The following is a 21,113-nucleotide window of genomic DNA, read 5'->3' as shown; positions in this document are numbered from 1 at the left end:
CTAGGCATCATTTCACCAGCGAACATGGGTGACGGGTGAAGGAAGCTTGGTGTGAGTTGGAATATGGGCAGTAGAGTCTCGGATAATCTCGAGTTTAGGGAAGGTGTAAAGTTAGAGGCTGGTCAGGAGTGTATTGGAACAGTTAAGTCCAGTTGTTGCACTGGTGTGGGTGATTATACCAAAGTTATGAACACTATGGTTCAATCTCTGTCTCCAGGGAGAAGTTTAGAGTTACTCGGTGACTAGGGAGCAACATTTAGGATGAGGACCAAAATCAGTAGCTCTGACCCTCCCAAGGAAGAAGTTGCAACTCATCCAATACAGTGCATTGGAAAAGCAGTGTGACAATTTAGTGATCATTGACCATTATCTCGATTGGCTGCGCACATTCCCTGTATTATAACAATTATCAAAGTACTTCAATGATTGTACTTCATCAGTTGGAAAGCACTTCTCCTCAGTCTCCACAGAGATTTTGTGTTGATGAAAATGTATTGTTGTGCATGGCTATAGTGTGAGCTTCCCACCGACCTTGGATATGTTATGAATCAAACACCGAATGTGGACAAGGTAAAAAGCCAAAATGGCACCTTATCAGAAAAAAAAACCACGATCACAATGATTCGGTCTACTTTTTGCATCCAACTTACGTAGAGCTTTCTCACATGGCCGCATCTTGCAAGTTAAAATGGAATCTAGAGTTGGATGAGATTTCTTTTGCACACCGGATTTCCCCTTCCTGAGAGCCCTAAATGAATAAGCATGCCCTGACGCCTCCCAATACATTTGACACATGGAGTAAAAGTATTGTGAGCTATTAGTTACTTGATGCAGCAAAGTTCTGCCCTTAGTCTCAGAGTGCAAGCATTTGGTAATGAGTTACATTAGCTGATAGCTCTCACCTGGAACTTGTCTCTTTACAAAGCCCAGTCATTGAGAAAGCTTTCCTTATGCAATGTACTGGAACTACATGAGTGCCAGCAGTAGGTAACTGTAGTGTTTTGACTTGACCAAGAGGGAGAAATATGAGAAGTTTCATTTTTTTTTCATTGCACTAAGAAATTCAATCTGCCCTTTCTTGAGAGCTAAGATTTGATGGGAAGGTTTTACTTTTCCCTGTGGAAATAACGGTGCAGTGTTTTGCAGTGCAAGCTAATCTCTCTTCAGCAAGACTTGACTACGCTTCTCATGAAATGTTTGCAACAAGTGAATTGGAGTGAACTTAGCATCACCATTTCCAACAACATCAGTAAAAATATTGGTCTGAGCAATCGCCATGTTCAAAGGTAATCTTCGATTCACATTTTATTATGGGTTTTGGTCTTATATTTTCCAAATTGGTTTGAGGAATGATTTGATTTATTATTGTCACATGTATTAGGATATAGTGAAAAGTATTGTTTCTTGCACACTATACACACCAAACATACCATTCATAGAATACATGGGGAAAAGGAAAGCAGAGGGTGCAGAATGTAGTGTTGCAGTTACAGATAGGGTGAAGAGAATGATCAGCTTAATATAAGATAGGTCCATTCAAAAGTCTGATGGCAGCAGGGAAAAAGCTGTTTTTGAGTTGGTACGTGATCTCAGACTTTTGTATCTTTTTTCCGATGAAAGAAAATAGAAGAGAGTATGCCTGGGGTGCGTGGGGTCCTTCATTATGCTGGCTACTTTTCCGAGGCAGCGGGAAGTGTAGACAGAGTCAATGGATGGGAGGCTGATTTGTGTGACGGATGTGATGATGAATTGGCTTATCTTGAACTCTCAAAATCTTTTGTTGGAATTTCCTGCCTTAATAGCCCTTTTCTTTCCACAAAGAAAAACCTTCATTTGTATAGCACCTTCTGTGACCTCCCCAAAGTACTTCAGAGCCTATGAAAAGCTTGTGAAGTGAAATCACTTTGGAATGTGGGAGACAGCAACCAATTGGCACAAAACCAGCTCTCACAAACATCAATGTGGTTGCAACCAAATGATCTATTTTCTTTGTGCTATTGATGAAGGAATGAGCATTGGCCAAGACACCAGGGATAACTAACTAACTACTTCAAAATAGTGCCGTACATTACAGAAGAGGCCCTTTGGCCCATCAAATCTGCACTGACAAAACTGCACTAAATCCACTTTCCAGCACTTGGTTCATAGCCTCGAATGTATGACATTTAAGTGCTCATCCACCTACTTTTTAAAGGTTGTGAGGTATTCCAACTCTACTACCCTCGCAGGCAGTGCATTCCAGACGCCCTCCACCCTTTGGGTGAAACTTATTTTCCTCAAATCCCCCCTCAATCTCCTGCCCCTCACCTTAACATTATGCCTTCTTGTTATTGACCCTTCAACTAAGGGGAACAGCTGCCTCCTGTCCACCTTGTCCATTCCCCTCATAACCTTGTACGCCTCATTTAAGTCCCCCCTTAGCCTTCTCTGCTCTAAAGAAAACAACCCAAGCCTATCCAGCTTCTCTTCGTAGCTCAGACCCTCCATCCCTGGCAACATCCTGGTGTATCTCCTCTGTACCCTTCTAGTGCAATCACATCCTTCCTAATGTGAGGTGACCAGAACTGCACACAGTAACTCCGGCTGTGGCCTAACTAAAGTTTTGTACAGCTCCAACATAGCCTCCCTGCTCTTTATAATCTGTGCCACGACTGATGAGGGCAAATGTCCCATGTGCTGCCTTAACTACCCTATTAACCTTTCCTGCTAGCTTCTGAGGACAAACATCCCCAGATCCCTCTGTTCCTTTTGAGTTTCCTAGTATCCTGCCATTCATGGAGCACTCCCTTGTATTGTTACTCCTGCTAAAATGCAACACCTTGCATTTTTTCAAGGTTAAATTCCATCTGTCACTTATCTGCCCATCTGAACAATACATCTATATCTTCCTGCAACCTAAGACCTTCTTCCTCACTATTAACTACCCTGCCAATCTTTGTGTCATTTGCAAACTTACTTATTATTCCTCCTTCCCCATTCTCATCTATATTTGTGTATGTGTATGTATATATCAAACTGTAAGGAGCTGGCACTGATCTCTGTGATCCACCACTGGGCAACGGTCTCCAGTCACACAAGCAACCTTCTACCACCACTCTTCTACCACTAAGCCAGTTTGGATCCAACTCGCCAAGTTACCCTGGATTCCATATCATAGTCCTAGAGTCATAAAGGTTTACAGCATGGAAACAAGGCCCTTCAGCCCAACTTGTCCATGACGCTGAGTTTTTACCACTAAGCTAATCCCAATTGCCCACATTTGGCCCATATCCCTCGATACCATCTTGCCCACTTTTAATTGTCTAAATGCTTTTTAAAAGACAAAATTGTACCCACCTCTACTACTGTCTCTGGCATCTTGTTCCAGACACTCGCCACCCTCAATGAAAGAATTGCCCCTCTGAACCCTTTTGTATCTCTCCCTTCTCACCTTAAATCTTTGCCCTCTAGTTTTAGACTCCCCTCCCTTTGGGAAAAGATTTTGACTATCTACCTTATCTATGCCCCTCATTATTTTATAGTCCTCCATAAGGTCACCCCAAAGCCTCCTCCGCTCCAGGGAAAAAAGTCCCTGTCTATCCAGCCTCTCCTTTATAACTTAAACCATCAAGTCCCGGTAGCATCCTTGTAAATCTTTTCTGCACTCTTTCTAGTTTAATAATATCCTTACCATAATAGGGTGACCAGAATTGTACACATTATTCCACATGTGGCCTTACTAATGCCTTGTGCAATTTCAAAAGATCTGCTTTTACCTTCTTTATCAGTTTTCCACGTTGGACCTTGACAAAGTCTTTTGTTATAATCTAGATCAGAAACTCCACAATATTTTGTGAAGTCAACCAAGACCATAAGTTTTGCACTTTGAATTTTGCTAGGGTAAACATAAGATGCTTCACTGCAGGTATGATTCAAATGACCCACTAGGGAGCTTTTACCAAACAAAGTTTATTTAAGAATAGAGTTAACACATAGAAAGAAAATTAGCAATAACTTTTACCAATTACAAACAAGAGCAAAAAAACATGATATTATATAAACCTTAACAACTAAATGCACTGTTCCAATACAACAAACCTCCTTATAACCATACATCTGCACAGGTTTAGCATAGAAAATAAGAATGTACACATGGTTTTGCAGTTCAGCAATATCTGCTGTGAATTAGTCCTTTGGAGAGAGAATTGAAACTCTGACTTCTCCATTCTAGAAATCCCAACTCCTCAAGGTAGCGATAATGGCATTGCCGGCCTTCAGCTTTTAGCCAGCAAACCACTTCCAGCAAAGCTTTCACTCCAGGAAGGCAAGAAAAACTGCTTCCAACAGAGCAGAATTTCTAATAACAGGGAAAGAGACAAACACACTGTCTTCAGCCAGAACTCCACACGCACCTTATGAAATTTCCAACACTAGGGAGAGAGGCACAGAAATATTGCTTTTCATTCTGGAGTCGAACAGCTTCTCAAAACACCAGAGAGAGAGAGAGAGACAAAACCTGCTTGCAGCTTGAAAACCAGGCAGCCTCTGAAACTGAACCAAACTGAAAGTAAAACTTTAAAAAAACTGTCCCACCTGACCTGTCAATCAATCTCCCCCAACCCTTCAAAAGGTCGTAAACTCCCAGAATGTACATTAGGCCCAGAGTAAAAATAAACAAAACCCCATTTAAAGCATTTAAGCAGCAATAAAAGGACATCTAATTGGGCAGCCTGGTTTATAACTGCAGAGAGCATGATTAAAAACACAATTCTTAAAGGTACAGTACCGCCACACTTTGCTGAAATCCATATAAACTAGATCAACTGCACTACCCTCATCTACACACTCGGTCACCTTGTAAAATACAATCAAATTTGTTAGACATGACCTCTCTCTGACAAAGCCATGCTGACTATCCCTGATCAAATCTTGCCTCTCCCAAGTGGAGATTAATTTTCTTTTTCAGAATTTTCTCCAGTAGTGTCCCTATCACTGAAATAGCAATATCGGATCTTTGATGGGTGGCACAGTGGTTAGCACTGCTGCCTCACCGCGCCAGGGACCCGGGTTCGATTCCCTGCTGGGGTCGCAGTCTGTGCGGAGTCTGCACGTTCTCCCCGTGTCTGCATGGGTTTCCTCCGGGTGTTCTGGTTTCCTCCCACAGTCCGAAAGATGTGCTGGTTAGGTGCATTGGCCGTGCTAAGCTCTCCCTCAGTGTACCCGAACAGGCACCGGACTAGGGGCTTTTCACAGTAACTTCATTGCAGTGTTAATGTAAGCCTACTTGTGACACTAATAAATAAACTTACAAACTTTCATCCATTTTGGAGAGCACACAGCCTTGGTTTAATATCTTGTCTGAAAGATAGCACCTCTGGCAGTGTGACAGTAGCTCAGGAATGCCAACTTGATTTTTATATTCAAATCCTTGGAGTGGAACTTGAACCCACAGCCTTCTGATGCAGAGACACTGAGCCACAGTGAGCAGCTGCCTAGTTTACCTATTAGATAATGAGAGAGAGTGTTCAGCCCGCCAATGCTACTGATTTAAGTCTCAGTATCTTATCCCCCCACGTACTCTCCTATCTGGAGCACTTGCTAAAGTTTCCAGTTCATTTTAAAACTGGGGTACAATCCAATAGTGTTTCAGAAATAAATTAAAATCAGATCGAAGTTTTCAGGAGAGGGAGAATCAAGTGAATTTTCTGAAACGATTCGTGCTCGCAACCGAACTACTCAAAGTATGCAAAAATGAGGCGATCTTTGTGTAGATGTATGATTAGGAGCAATGATGCGTAAAATTACTTCAGTTTGTGTGGAGCACACTAAACATCTTGCTTACCAATTCCCCTATTAGACATCAGTTGTTAACAGAACCTTCTTGTCAACTCATCACTTTGTATCTATGTAGAGCCACATCAGCAGTGCTGTTCCAACCCTGTGCTTGTGACATTCGTTCATGATCCCAGAAACTTGGGACTTCCTGCCAGACCCAGTGTGAAGGCAAAGTTCATCGATCACCGCGGACATCTTTTTGGTTGTTTTACTTTTGCCTAAAGAAAACTGCTCTTCCAGCCGTTGCATGTGAATTTGCATAATGCTGAAATGTGCCCCTTTTTGCAGGAGGAGGGGGTAAAGTGGTGAGATGGAGAGCATCAGATAGCCACACCACTCTCTCCCAATTTTATTTGCTCTCTTGATGGAATCTTGTGTTTAAGAAATCTTCAGCTGAGCCGGAATTCTGACCCGTATTTGGATTTAATCCAATGACATTGATTTGGAACACAATTCCTTAAAGTTCTGTTGTCATATGTGCAAAATTCCTCTGGAAATACTGCTGATTTGATTTTGCTTTGATTTATTATTGTCATGTGTATTAGTATACAGTGAAAAGTATTGTTTCTTGCACGCTATACAGACAAAGCATACCGTTCGTAGAGAAGGAAAGGAGAGAGCGCAGAATGTAGTGTGACAGTCATAGCTAGAGTGTAGAGAAAGATCAACTTAGTGCGAGGTAGGTCCATTCAAAAACCTGATGGCAGCAGGGAAGAAACTGTTCTTGAGTCGGTTGGCTTGTGATCTCAGACTTTTGTATCTTTTTCCCAACGGAAGAAGGTGGAAGAGAGTGTGCCCGGTGTGTGGGGTCCTTAATTATGTTGGTTGCTTTTCTGAGGCAGCGGGAAGTGTAGACAGAGTCAATGGATGGGAGGCTGGTTTGAGTGATGGACTGGCTACATTCAAGACCCTTTTGTAGTTTCTTGTGACCTTGGTCAGAGCAGCAGCCACACCAAGCTGTGATACAACCAGAAAGAATGTTTCTGTGGTGCATCTGTAAACTGCCAATGCCATTGCTCCCTCGTGTCCATAAAGCTTAAAGTTTATTTATTAATGCTACAAATAGGCTTAATTTAAAACTGCATTGAAATTACTGTGAAAATTCCCGAGTCGCCACACTCAGGCGCCTGTTCAGATACACTGATGGAGAACTTAATATGGCCAATGCTCCGAACCAGCACGTCTGTCAGACTGAGAGAGGAAACCGGAGCACCCGGACACAGGAGAATGTGCAGACTCTGCACAGACAGTGACCCAAGCAGGGAATCGAAACTGGGTCCCAGGCGCTGTGAGGCAGCAGTGCTAACCACTGTGTCGCCGTGCTGCCCTGCCCTGCAAAAGTTCCATTTGAGGCCAAGGATAAGATTGATCAAAAGTCCTGGAGGATAACTGCCCTGGCACCTCCTCATCCTGTCTCTGAGCATAACAATCATTATCATCTTCTGGGGACAACTGTGGTGGATGTTGTCACACAGCATCAGCTCCAGTGTTATCGTGGGCTTTACCAAGCTGAGGTGTATATTTAACTTCTCGATGTGATCTTCACAAAATAGAGATTAGTAGGTTAATTTAAGACATCCATTTCTCATCCCACGGCATGGTGCCACAGTGGTTAGCACTGCTGCCTCACATTGCCTGGACTTCAGGTTCTGGGTGACGGTATGGAGTTTGCACATTCTCCCTGTGTCTGCCTGGGTTTCCTCCGTATGCTCTGGTTTCTCCTCGCAGTCCATAGCCGTGGAGGTTAGGTGGATTGGTCATGCTAAATTGCCCCTTAGTGTTATGGGGACTAGCATGTTAAATACATGGGGTTACGGAGATAGGGCTTGAGTGGGATTGTTGTTCATGCAGACTCGATGTGCCATATGGCCTCCTTTTGCACTGTAGGATTCTATGATTCAATGGGTTTTTAAAATTCAGTTGTGGGACATGGGCCTCCCTGGCTGTCCAGTATTTATTGCCCATCCCTAGTTGCCCCTGGAAGGCAGTTGAGAGCCAACACATTGCTGTGGCTCTAGAGTCACATGTAGGCCAGACAAGGTAAGGGCAACAGATTTCCTTCCCGAAAGGGCATTGTGAACCAGATGGGTTTTTCTGACAATCAACAATGGTTTCATGGTCATCAATAGATTCTTAATTCCAGATATTTTCTTTTATTGAATTCAAATTCCATCATCTGCTGTGGCGGGATTCGAACACGGGTCCCCAGAACATTAGCTGAGTTTCTGGATTAATAGTCTAACGTTAATACCACTAGGCCATCGTCTCCCTGAGGGTCCCCCCAGGTCCTCAAACTGGATCATGGCACCTCTATGGTATCACAGTCCTTCTTTTCCTTTACACGCCAAAGGTTTCCACTTACGCCCTTCATTTCCAGGCTTATCTTTCATCAGCTTTCTGCCTTGGTGTTATCTTGTACTTGTAGTTGACCCTTTAACCTGGCTGATATATTAAACAGAAACGTCTCTCTGCTTGGGTTCATCAGCCGGGTCCCAGTAATCAGTCCGTGGGACGGACCTGAAATCTGGCCAGCGATGAAGAAATGTGAGAAACTGAAATCTAAGCAACATCGATCTTGCAGCCACAGGGACATAGGAGCCCGGCCAATTCCGACAGGGTCCCCAAATCAGCACTTTGCCCTCAATTTCTGCAGAGCTCTGAATTAAATTCCGAGATTGCAACAAGGACAAGTAATGTTCTTGTGATAACCACGTTTATCAATATCTGTTTTGTGGCAAACATTTGTAACAGCAAGGCGCAGCCCAAGTCTTTATCTCGGGGCCCAACAGATGAATAAATTGCTGCTTGCTGTCACACCTGACTAATTACCATGTACCATTTATTTTTCTTCCAAGGTTTTTTTTTCTTTAATAAAGCACAGATGACTTACATTTACCGCAGAAATGTGCAGAATTTGCTGTAGTTTCATTGTTTTTCTAAGGCTGTGTGTTTTATGTAAAGGTTAAACGTAGAGTCAGATTCATCAATGTTCTGTGTTTGCCAAGAGTGGGGAGGTCAAAGTTCCACATAAATATGCCTAACGCTAACAGTTAAGTAGCAAATGAGTATTTACTCTTAACTGGAGTACTTGCAACTGTACAGGAAACGACTGGGGCAGAATTTTAACCGTTTGGGCCCTTTCTCAAAAAATGTATTCTCATTGAAGTATTTCTTATTTTTACAATATGCAAATGAATTCTTTTGATTGTAAATGCCCTGGAGTTTTGTCGACTGCATTGCAATTGGCAACTACCTCATTTAGATACTTGAGTAGCAAATTGATGCCTAAGCTAACACGACATCAGATGTTAATTTTCTAAATAGGAAGACTCAATATCGTGTTCCATTGATGCACCACCTTAGGTCATTGCAGTATCTCTGGCGTTGGAAGAAGACAAATAAAAAACAAAGAAAATTACAGCACGGGAACAGACCCTTCTGCCCTCCAAGCCTGCACCGACCATGCTGCCCAACTGAACTAAAACCCCCTACCCTTCCATGGACCATATCCCTCTATTCCCATCCTATTCATGTATTTGTCCAGACACCCCTTAAAACTCACTATTGTATCTGCTTCCGCTATCTCCCTCGGCAGCGAGTTCCAGGCACCCACCACCCTCTGTGTAATAAACCTGTCTCGTACATCTCCTTTAAACCTTGCCCCTCACACCTTAAACCTATGTCTCCCAGTAATTGACTCTTCCACCCTGGGGAAAAAGCTTCTGACTATCCACTCTGTCCATGCCCCTCATAATCTTGTAGCCTTCTATTAGGTTGCCCCTCAACCTCCGTTGTTCCAGTGAGAACAAACCAAGTTTCTCCAACCTCTCCTCATAGCTAATGCCCTCCATACCAGGCAACATCCTGGTAAATCTTTTTTGTACCCTCTCCAAAGCCTCCACATCTTTCTGGTAGTGTGGCAACTAGAATTGAACACTATATTCCAAGTGCAGCCTCACTAAGGTTCTATAAGGCTGCAACATGACCTTCCAATTTTTAAACTCAATGCCCCGGCCGATGAAGGCAAGCATGCCGTATGCCTTCTTGACTACCTTCTCCACCGGTGTTGCCACTTTCAGTGACCTGTGTACCTGTACACCCAGATCCCTCTGTCTATCTTAAATATTCTTAAAGGTTCTGCCATTTACTGTATATTTCCAAAATGCATTACCTCACATTTGTCCGGATTAAACTCCATCTGCTATCTCTCCACCCCAGCCTCCAACCAATCTATATCCTGCTGTATTCTCTGATGGTCCTCGTCGCTATCCGCAAATCCACCAACCTTTGTATCGTCTGCAAACTTACTAATCAAATCAGTTACATTTTCCTCCAAATCATTTATATATATTACAAACAGCAAAGGTCCCAGCACTGATCCCTGAGGAACGCCACTTGTCACAGCCCTCCATTCAGAAACGCAACCTTTCACTGCTACCCTCTGTCTTCTATGACCGAGCCAGTTTTGTATCCACCTTGCCAGCTCACCTCTGATCCCATGCGACTTCACCTTCTGCACCAGTCTGCCATGAGGGACCTTGTCAAAGGACTTACTGAAGTCCATGTAGACAACATCCACTGCCCTACCCTCATCAATCATCTTCGTCACTTCCTTGAAAAACTCGATCAAGTTAGTGAGACATGACCCCCCCCTTCACAAAAGCATGTTGCCATATGATCTCTCCCCAGTGTGGACTCGCTGGTGCCTCATCAGGCCGGATAACCGAGTGAATCCCTTCCCACAGGGAGAGCAGGTGAACGGCTCCTCCCCAGTGCAAAATGTTGCCTTCTTAATTGTGAGGGTCTTTCTTGTTGGAGGTGGAATTAGTGCTTTATGGTGTAACCATATTCGTAACCAGTGTGCTTGAAAGCTGAGTCAATGATTTAAGTATTGCTCTTTGAAAACAGCACTGCATTTCTGTGCGTGATGAGTCTATGTCTTCATTGAACACCATTCCTCAAGACTTTGAAAGGTTATTTAAATGTCTCTTGAAGATAGAATATCGTAAACAGCAACGAAGTTCTCCCCAGAGTGAATTAAACATGTCTCAGTGACTGCATTTGTCACCTCCTGTTACTGGTAACTGATAGATTTTGCCTTTTCCACATTTAAGTAAAGATTTAAAGTTTATTTATTAGTCACACATACGGCTTACATTAACACAGCAATGAAGTTACTGTGAAATTTCCCTAGTCGCCACAGTCCAGCACCTGTTCGGGTCAATGCACCGAACCAGCATGTCTTTCAGATTGTGGGAGGAAACCCATGCAGACATGGGGAGAACATGCAGACTCCACACGGACAGTAACCCAAGCCGGGAATCGAACCGGGGTCCCTGGTGCTGTGAGGCAACAGTGCTAACTGCCGTGCCACCGTGTCGCCCCATTTCGTACCATTCCGATAGTTCATAGTTTGCTTCAAAATGTATGCTAGATTATAATTTCCCTTTTATCTTTGACCTCAATGAGTTTAAAATAATTTAGTTTTTTTTATTCATTCATGGGACATGGGCGCTGCTGGTTGGGCCAGCATTTATTGCCCATCCCAAGTTGCCCTTGTTCAGAGGGTAGTTGAGAGTCAACCACATTGCTGTGGCTCTGGAGTCACATGTAGGCCAGGCCAGGTAAGGATGGTAGATTTCCTTCCCTAACATTACTGAACCAGATGGGTTTTTCTGACAATCAACAATGGTTTCATAGTCATCAGTAGATTCTTAATTCCAGATTTATTTTATTAAATTCAAATTCCACCAGCTGCCGTGGCGGGATTCGAACCGGGGTCCCCAGAACATTAGCTGAGTTTTTGGATTAATAGTCTAGCGATAATACCACTAGGCCATCACCTCCCTGTGATGACTGTTGCTCAGTTTGATATTGGAATGGTACGAGTGTGAGTATGGGTATGATTGTGTCTCAACTGGCCCTTTAGATAATTTGAATACAGGTTACTAAAACCTGATTCATGAGCTTTGATGGTGCTGAGGAAAGACCCACTTGCGACTTTTCAGTGAGTATTTAATCTCCCCTGATAGTGATGTTTCTAACAGGTGCAGGGAAGAGGATTGACTGGGTGTAGCGGAGGAAATGTACTCGTTACAAATGGCAGTGTGCGTCCCTAGAGGAAGGTGTCCTGGTCTGTTCTGTGTGTGTGTGTGTGTGTGTGCATGTGTGCATTTGGTCAAGTGAAGTTTGAGAAACCTTAAACATGACCTGCAGTGCAGGACAGCACCACAGTTCAAATGGGAAGGTACACAGGAAAAACACAAAGCTTGCTTTTATTTTAAATCAGTGAATCTTTGAGAATGGGAAGACAGAGTGAAGTAAGGAGTTGTAATTTGTTGATGTGCTGAGTTCTGATGATGAGACTCGATTTGAAAGGCTCACCCTTTATCCGCACTCTTTATTCTCTCTGTGGACAACCATTAGCAGCCTTTTCCCCTGGTTTCTGTGGCTATGACTCATCTTTCATTCCCTCACCCTGCAGTATAAATATCTCCCACTTTCTGTGCTTTTTAGTTTTGACAAAGGGTCATCTGGACTCGAAACGTCAGCTCTTTTCTCTCCTTACAGATGCTGCCAGACCCGCTGAGATTTTCCAGCGTTTTCTCTTTTAGTTTCAGATTCCAGCTTCCGCAGTCATTTGCTTTTATCCTCGATCTTGAAAATGGTGGGGACCCAGAGGGGCACAATAAGGTGAGGAACAATACGCCGTCCAAAGATGTGCAGGTTAGGTGGATTGGCCGGGTGGGGGGGGGGGAGGGAAATGTATGGAGTTACAGGGATAGGGTGAGACACTCTGTCAGAGAGTCGGTGCAGACTCGATGGGCCGAATGGCCTTTTCTGCTCTGTAGGGGTTCTATTCTTGCACCAAGGACACTGCATGACCTGTGCATGAAGATTGGTCACTCTCGTCACAAAGAATTTGCACTCAACAATGTCTCACAAATGGCATAATCCTAACCAGATCGTCTCATTTTGGTGGTATTTATGAGGGAAGAATGTTGGTCAGGATATTTGATTTGATTTGATTGATTATTGTCACATGTATTGGTATACAGTGAAAAGCATTGTTTCTTGCGAGCTATACAAACAAGATACCAGGATGTCCGCCTCTGCTCTTCTTTCAGTGCTGCTTTTAACATTTTTTTTTTGACCAGCTCGAAAGCAGGGACGTGGATTTAACAACACTGGCTTAAATATGCCACCTCCTCCAGTTTGGCACGCTCTCAATCTACACTGAAATGGCAGGCCAGATCACGAGGAGTGAGGTCTTATCCAACGACCTTCTGATTGAGAATAGGACAGGTTACTTGGGGTTTAATGGGAACCATTTTGCTGATTAAAATATCAGGGAAAGGGTGAGAACTGAGACAGGTATTTATCCTCAGTTATCACTGAATTGACAGCGCAAATACAATTAATGTCACTTCAAGGAGGAGGAAGCTTTGATTATTCGATGTTACTGCAACCTAATACTGATTAGAAACCTTAACATTGTTATTGTCTGTCTGTAATGAAGTCATCCTGATACAAGAGCACTCTTATGAATCATGTTATTGTCTAAGATTTGACACATTGAGCCAAAAGCAAAATGGCAAGGCCACCAGCAGTTAATTTTAATCACACGTGGAGAACCTTGAACAGTAACAGTGTCTTGAATGTTGCCCCTACAGATAAAAGGAAGCCAGACACTGCACTTGATGTTCAAGCATGATGAATGACTGCGACGTGAAGCAGCGAATGGCTGCTGGAAACACCTGAAAAAGAGATGACAGAAAGTGCCATTGTTGGAAGAACACTTGGTGGGACCCTGGACCTGGGAAACAAAAGCTGCTTTTCTCACTCTGGTCTTGAGCTACAGGTTCCTTTGCACAATGGGAGTTCAGAACTCTCCTCATAGAATCCCTACAGTGCAGAAGGAGGCCATTCGGCCCATCGAATCTGCACCGACCTCAATCCTGCCCAGGCCCTAGCCCCATGCATTTACCCTAGCTAGTTCCCCTGACACTAAGTGGCAATGTGGCATGGCCAATCCACCTAACCCGCACATCTTTTGGACTGTGGGAGGAAACCAGAAAACCCAGAGGAAACCCACACAGACACGGGGAGAATGTACAGACTCCGCACAGACAGTGACCCAAGCCGGGAATCGAACTAAGGTCCCTGGCGCTGTGAGACAGTAGTGCTAACCACTGTGCCACCGTGCCACCTGATGAAGGAAGGAGAGAGAGAGAGCTTGTTTCAGGTAGGGGAGACTGCATCACTTTGCCACTGCTTGTGTGTTGGTTGACCCTAATTCCATGTTACTGGTGACATGGATATAAAATATATGTTGGCACCAGTACATGAAGAGGGAGAGCTCCTTTTGGACACTGGCCAATGTTTAACCGGTCTAGCAACACAATTTAACTGGTCTTTTAACATGTCATTCACGGCACCTTGTCATGTATAAATTTGCTGTTGTCAATTTGCTAATAATGAATGCATTTCAAATAAATGTTAAGAAGTATCATGGGAATCAGTCAGTCAGCACTGGGGAGAAAAGCTATTTAACTAAAATAACGCTGAGAAACATTTTTGAGGGGAGGGAGGTGAGGCTTGATTCTCGGTTTAAGAGTAAGGACCGGGATTCTTTTGCTGACCTCCAGTTAACGTTGTGCCTTAAGAAAGAGGCAGGTGAAGTAATCCAAGGGAAAAGTGCGACACAGAAGGGGCAGATCTTTATTTGAACTGTTGCTGTTGTCATTGCAACAGTGTTAGCTGTGCAAGGGAGAGGTGTGGGAAGGCAGCTCCTGTAACTGGCTCTGTCGCTTCATCCAGAAAGCAGCAAAGTATTTCACTGAAGCGTCAGCCGAGAGTTTGTACTCAGGTGCCTGGAGTGAAGTGGGTTTGGATCCGGAGCAGCTCCTGTGGTGATGGTTTTCCCACAATGCAGGGATTTCAGGATATTTGATCTGATTTTTGATTTGATTGATTATTGTCACATGTATTGCGATACAGTATTGTTTCTTGCGCGTTGTACAGACAAGAGAGTACAGAGGGGAGAAGGAAAGGAGAGGATGCAGAATGTAGTGTTACAGTCATAGCTAGGGTGTAGAGAAAGATCAGCTTAATATAAGTTAGGTCCATTCAAAAGCCTGATGGCAGCAGGGAAGAAGCTGTTCTTGAGTCGGTTTGTTTTGTGATCTCAGACTTTTGTATTTTTTCTCCGACGGAAGAAAGAGTGTATGTCCAGAGTGCGTGGGGTCCTTGATTATGCTGGCTGCTTTTCCGAGGCAGCAGAAAGTGTAGACGGAGTCAATGGGTGGGATGCTGGTTTGCATGATGGACTGGGCTACGTTCACAATCGTTTGTAGTTTCTTGCGGTCTTGGTCAGAGCAGGATCCACACCAAGCTGTGATACATCCAGAAAGGATGCTTTCTATGGCGCATCTGTAAGCAGACATGCTGAATTTCCTTAGCCTCCTGAGCAAGTAAAGGCACTGGTGGGCTTTCATAGCTATAGCATTGGCGTGGAGGGACCAGGACAGGTTGCTGGTGATCTGGACACCTAGAAACTTGAAACTCTGGACCATTTCCACTTCACTCCCATTGATGGAGGCAGGGCATACCCGACACTACACTTCCTTAAGTTGGTGACTATCTCCTTCATTTTAATGACATTGAGGGAGAGATTACTGTCGTCGCACAAGTTCACCAGATTCTCCATCTCATTCCTGTACTCTGTCTCGTCATTGTTTGAGATCCGACCCACTACGGTGGTGTCGTCAGCAAACTTGAAAATTGAGTTGGAGGGGAATCTGGCCACAGTCATAGGTATATAAGGAGTATAGTAGGGGACTGAGAACATAGCCTTGTGGGGCACTGGTGTTGAGGATGATCGTGGAGGAGGTGTTGTTGCCTATCCTTACTGACTGCTATCTGTGGGTTAGGAAGTATCGGATCCAGTTGCAGAGTGAGGAGCCGAGCTCTAGGCCATGAGTTTGGAGATGAGTTTCATAGGAATAATGGTGTTGAAGGCTGAGCTGTAGTCTATATATAAGAGTCTGATATAAGTGTCCTTGTTATCCATATTGATCCAGTGACCGTGATATATGTCCACTTGAGGATGTTTTGAGAATAGAAGCTGTTTTTGGGGCTCTTGGCTTCAATACTTTGAAAGCTTGGATAATGTTCATGAAAATATTCGTGAAAAGCCAGGCAGTGTGCCTTAACGACTATCGTCCGGTGGCTCTGACATCTATTATTACGAAGTGCTTCAAAAGATTAATAATGGCACAAATCAATTCCGGCCTCCCAGACTGCCTGGATCCATTACAGTTCCCCTACACCGCAACAGATCCACAGCAGATGCCATCTCCCTGGCCCTACACTCAGCCTCGGAACACCTAGATAACAAAGACAGCTATGTCAGACTCCTATTCATAGACTACAGCTCAGCCTTCAACAACATTATTCATACGAGACTCATCTCCAAACTTTGTAGGACCTCAAAGGAAGTAATCTCAGGATTGCGACCAGTGCCACGTGCTGGTCAGAGTAGGAATAGTAAGAAGTCTCACAACACCAGGTTAAAGTCCAACAGGTTTATTTGGTAGCAAATACCATAAGCTTTCAGAGCTTGCTCCGAAAGCTTATGGTATTTGCTACCAAATAAACCTGTTGGACTTTAACCTGGTGTTGTGAGACTTCTTACTGTGCTTACCCCAGTCCAACGCCGGCATCTCCACATCAGAGTAGGAATGCCAGGATAGCTAAGATGAATACGTGGCTTGAGGGATGGTGCAAGAGGGACAAATTCAAATTCCTGGGACATTGGAACCGGTTCTGTGGGAGGTGGGACCCAGTACAAAGCGGACGGTCTGCACCTGGGCAGGACTGGAACCAATGCCCTAGGGGGAGTGTTTGCTCGTGCTGTTGGGGAGGGTTTATACTAATGTGGCAAGGGAATGGGAAGTGGGGACAGAAACAAAAAGCTGTAAGGGGAAAAGTGGAAGGCAGAGAAACCAAAGACAAAAATAAAAAAGGCCCAGAGTACAGAGTACAGATTCTGTGGAAAACTCAGTGAATGGGTCCAGTGAGGCTAAGAGAAATAAAACACAGGGAGAGTGTACAAAACATGACTGGGCAGATGGTCTGAGATGTCTTTGCTCCAAAGCAAGGAATATGACAAGTAATGCGGATGAACTTTAAGCTTGGATTACTACATGGAACTATGATATTGTGGCAATTATGGAGACTTGAATGAAAGAAGGGCAGGACTGACAGCTTAGCATTCCAGGATTTAGATACGTCAGGCAAGATAGAGAGGTGACAAAAGAGGTATGGGTATTGCTTTCCTGATTAGGGAGAATATCACAGCTATACAGAGGGAGGACACATTGGTGGGGTCATGCAGTTAGGCCATTTGGGTAGAACTCAGGAACAGGAGCAGTGCAATCACACTGTTGGGGTTGGACTACAGACCTCCCAACATCCAGCGCGAAGTAGAGGAACTGATATGTCAGCAGATTATGGGAAGATGTAAAAATAACAGGGCTGTTGTGATGGGTGATTTTCACTCCCCCAACATAGACTGGGATTCCTTTAGTGCCAGGGGCTTGGGTGGGGCAGAGTTTGTTCAGTGTGTCCAAGAATGCTTCTTGAGCCACTATGTAGCTAGTCCAATTCGGAAAGGCACTCTCTTAGACCTGGTTCTGGGAAATGAGCCTGGACAGGTGATAGATGTCTCAGTGGGGGACCATTTTGGGAACAGTAATCACAATTCTGTAAGTTGCAAGATACTTGTAGAAAAGGATAGAAGTAGTACCAGAGTGACAGTACTAAACTGGGGGAAGGCTAACTACGACAGTATTAGGCAGGAACTAGGGAATGTAGACTAGGGGCAGCTGTTTGAGGGTAAATCCACATCCGAAATGTGGGAGTCTTTTAAAAGTCAGTTGTTAACAATTCAGGACAATTATGTCCCTGTAAAAATGAAGGATAAAGATGGCAAGATTTGGGATGATGTGGAGAACCATGGATTTGGGAACCATGGATGACAAGAGAGATTGTGAGCTTTGTGAAAAAGAAGAAAGAGGCATACATAAATTTCAGGAATTTGAAAACCAATAAGGCTCTTGAGGAATGCAAAGACAGCAGGAAAGAGCTTAAACAGGGACTTGGGAGGGCAAAAAGAGGCCATGAAATGTCCCTGGCAGGCAGGATTAGGGAGAATCCCATGGCTTTTTATGTGTATACAGGGAGAAAGAGGGTAGCTAAGGAAAGGGTAGCTCCACTCAAGGACAGTGGAGCGAATTTGTGTGTGGAGCGAGATGAGGTGGGTGAGGTCCTTAATGAGTACTTTGCATCAGTATTCACAAAGGAGAAGGATCTGGTGGATGGTGAGTGTAGATAGGAGGATGTTGACATTTTAGGACATGTTGAGATAAAAAGGGAGGAGGTATTGGAGGTTTTGAAAAACATTAAGGTGGACAAGTCCCCAGGGCCAGTTAGGGTCTATCCCAGAATACTGAGAAAGGTGAATAAAGTGATTTGGAGGAAAATGTAGGTGGTCTGATTCGTAAATTTGCAGATGATACAAAAATTGGGGAAGTAACAGATAGTGAGGAGGATTGTCTGAGGATACAGCAGGATATAAATCAGCTGGAGACCTGGGCCGAAAGATGGCTGATGAAATTTAACCTGGACAAATGTGAGGTGATGCGATTTGGAAGGCCTACTGCAGAAGGAAAGTATACAGTAAATGGTAGAGCCCTTAGAAATATTACCATACAGAGCGATCGATGCATGCAGATCCACTGGCACTGTGATCCACTGAAGCTGGCAACTCAGGTGGACAATGTGGTCAAGAAGGCATATGGCATGCTAGCCTTCATCGGTCGGGACATTGAGCACAGGAATTGGAAAATCATGTTGCAGCTGTATAAGACGTTGGTTAGGCCACATTTGGAGTATTGTGTACAATTCTGGTCGCCACACTACCAGAAGGATGTTGATGCATTGGAAAGGGTGCAGAAGAAATTTACCAAGATGTTGCCTGGTTTGGAGGATATGAACTATGAAGGAAGGTTGAACAAACTTGGATTGTTTTCATTGAAGCATTGGAGGATGAGAGGGGACCTGATAGAGGTTTACAAGATTATGACAGGCTTGGATAGAGCGGATAGTCAGAGTCTTTTTCCCAGGCTGAAAGGGTCAATTACTTGGGGGCAAGGGTTGAAAATGAGAGGGGGAAAGTTTAAGAGATGGAAGGGGCAAGTTTTTCACTTAGAGGGTAGTGAATGCCTGGAACTCACTGCCGGAGGAGGTGGTGGAAGCAGATTCTATAACAACCTTCAAGGGGTATCTGGATAGATACATGAATAGGCCGGGAATAGAGGGACAAGGACCACGTAAAGGCAAGAAAATATTAGATTAGAGAGGCAACTGTGTCAGCACAGACTTGGTGGGCCGAAAGGCCACCTATGCTGTACTGTTCTTTGTTCTTTGTTTGTGGCCTGAGGCTCAGCTCCTCCCTCTGACTGGATCCTAGATTTCCTTACCCACAGACCACAAACAGTAAGGACAGGTAACAACATCACCTCAATTACCATTCTCAACACTGGTGTCCCACTAGGCTGAGTCCTCAGCCCCTTACTCTACTCCTTATACACTTCTGACTGTATGGCCAAATTCCCCTCCAACTTGATTTTCAAGTTAGTTGATGACGCCACCGTTGTGGGTCGGATCTCAAACACTGACGAGACACAGTACAGGAAAGAGAGAGAGAATCTGGTGAACTGGTGCGACAACAATAATCTCTCCCGCAATGTCAACAAAACAAAGAAGATAGTCATCGATCGACTTCAGGAAGTGTAGTGGAGAACATGCCCCTGTCTACATCAATGGGGACGAAGTAGAAAGGGTCGTGAGCTTCAGGTTTCTAGGTGTCCAGATCACCAACAACCTGTCCTGTTCCCTCCATGCCGATGCTATAGTTAAGAAAGCCTACCAATTTTCTCAGGAGACTAAGGAAATTTGGCATGTCAGCTACGACTCTCACCAACGTTTTACAGATGCACCACAGAAAACATCCTTTCTGTTTGAATCACAGCTTGGTATGGCTCCTGTTCTATCCAAGACCACAATAAACTATAAAGGGTCGTGAATGAAACCCAGGCCATCACTCAAACCAGCCTCCCACCCATTGATATTGTCCACACTTCTCGCTGCCTCAGCAAAGCAGCCAGATAATCAAGAACCCCACGCACCCAAGACATACTCTCTCCCACCTTCTTCTGTTGGGGAAAAAACACAGAAGTCTGAGGGCATGTACCAACCAACTCAAGAACAGCTTCTTCTCTGCTGCTGTCAGACTTTTGAATGGACCTACCTTACATTAAGCTGATCTTTCTCTACATCCTAGCTATGACTGTAACACTACATTCTGCATTCTCTTCTTTCCTTCTCTGTGAACGGGATGCTTTGTCTGTACAGCGCGCAAGAAACAATGCTTTTCACTGTATGTTAATACATGTGACAATAATAAATCAAATCTAAATATTTAGGAAGGAAATGTCCTTGGCAGCGTGGCTGGCCTTGGTTCAATGTGATATTTATTGCTACTGAAATTTTGAATTGAAGAGATCATAGAATCATAGGAGCTACGAAGAATCCTTTCAGCCCACTCATCAATGGGGCTCCCCAGCCAATCCCACTGCACTGCTCCTCTATATATCCTACATAAGTACTTACCCAATTCCCCTTTTGAAAGTCACTGCTTTCAGGAAACATGTTCTAAATCAAAACAATTCACCATGTCAGGGAAATATTCTTCATCGTCCCCTTTGTTTGGTTTACCAAAATTGCCTTCAATGTGTATCCGGTCGTTACCAAACCCTCCCGCCAAGAGAAACATTTTTTTCCTGCTTTTTAGTCTATCAAGAGGTGGGCAGCAGGGTGATACAGTGGTTAGCACCGCTGCCTCACAGTGCCAGGGACCCGGGTTCGATTCCTGGCCTTGGGTCACTGTATGGAGTCTGCACATTCTCCCAGTGTCTGCATGGGCTTCCTCCAGGTTTCCTCCCACAGTCCAAAGACATGTGGGTTAGGTTGATTGCCCATGCTAAATTGTCCCTCAGCGTCAGGGGGACTAGCAGGGTAATTACGTGGGGTTATGGGGATAGGGCCTGGGTGGGATTGTTGTCAATGCAGGCTCGATGGGCCGCATGGCCTCCTTTTGCACTGTAGGGATTCTATGAAAACCCTTCATAATTTTGAACACCTCTATTAAATCTCCCTTTAATCAGAAATCAATC

This window comes from Mustelus asterias, chromosome 22, assembly GCF_964213995.1.
Source record: "Mustelus asterias chromosome 22, sMusAst1.hap1.1, whole genome shotgun sequence".
In the NCBI taxonomy this organism is placed as follows: Eukaryota; Metazoa; Chordata; class Chondrichthyes; order Carcharhiniformes; family Triakidae; genus Mustelus; species Mustelus asterias.
The sequence above is the reverse complement of the archived record's forward strand: the minus strand, read 5'-3'. Positions refer to the sequence as shown.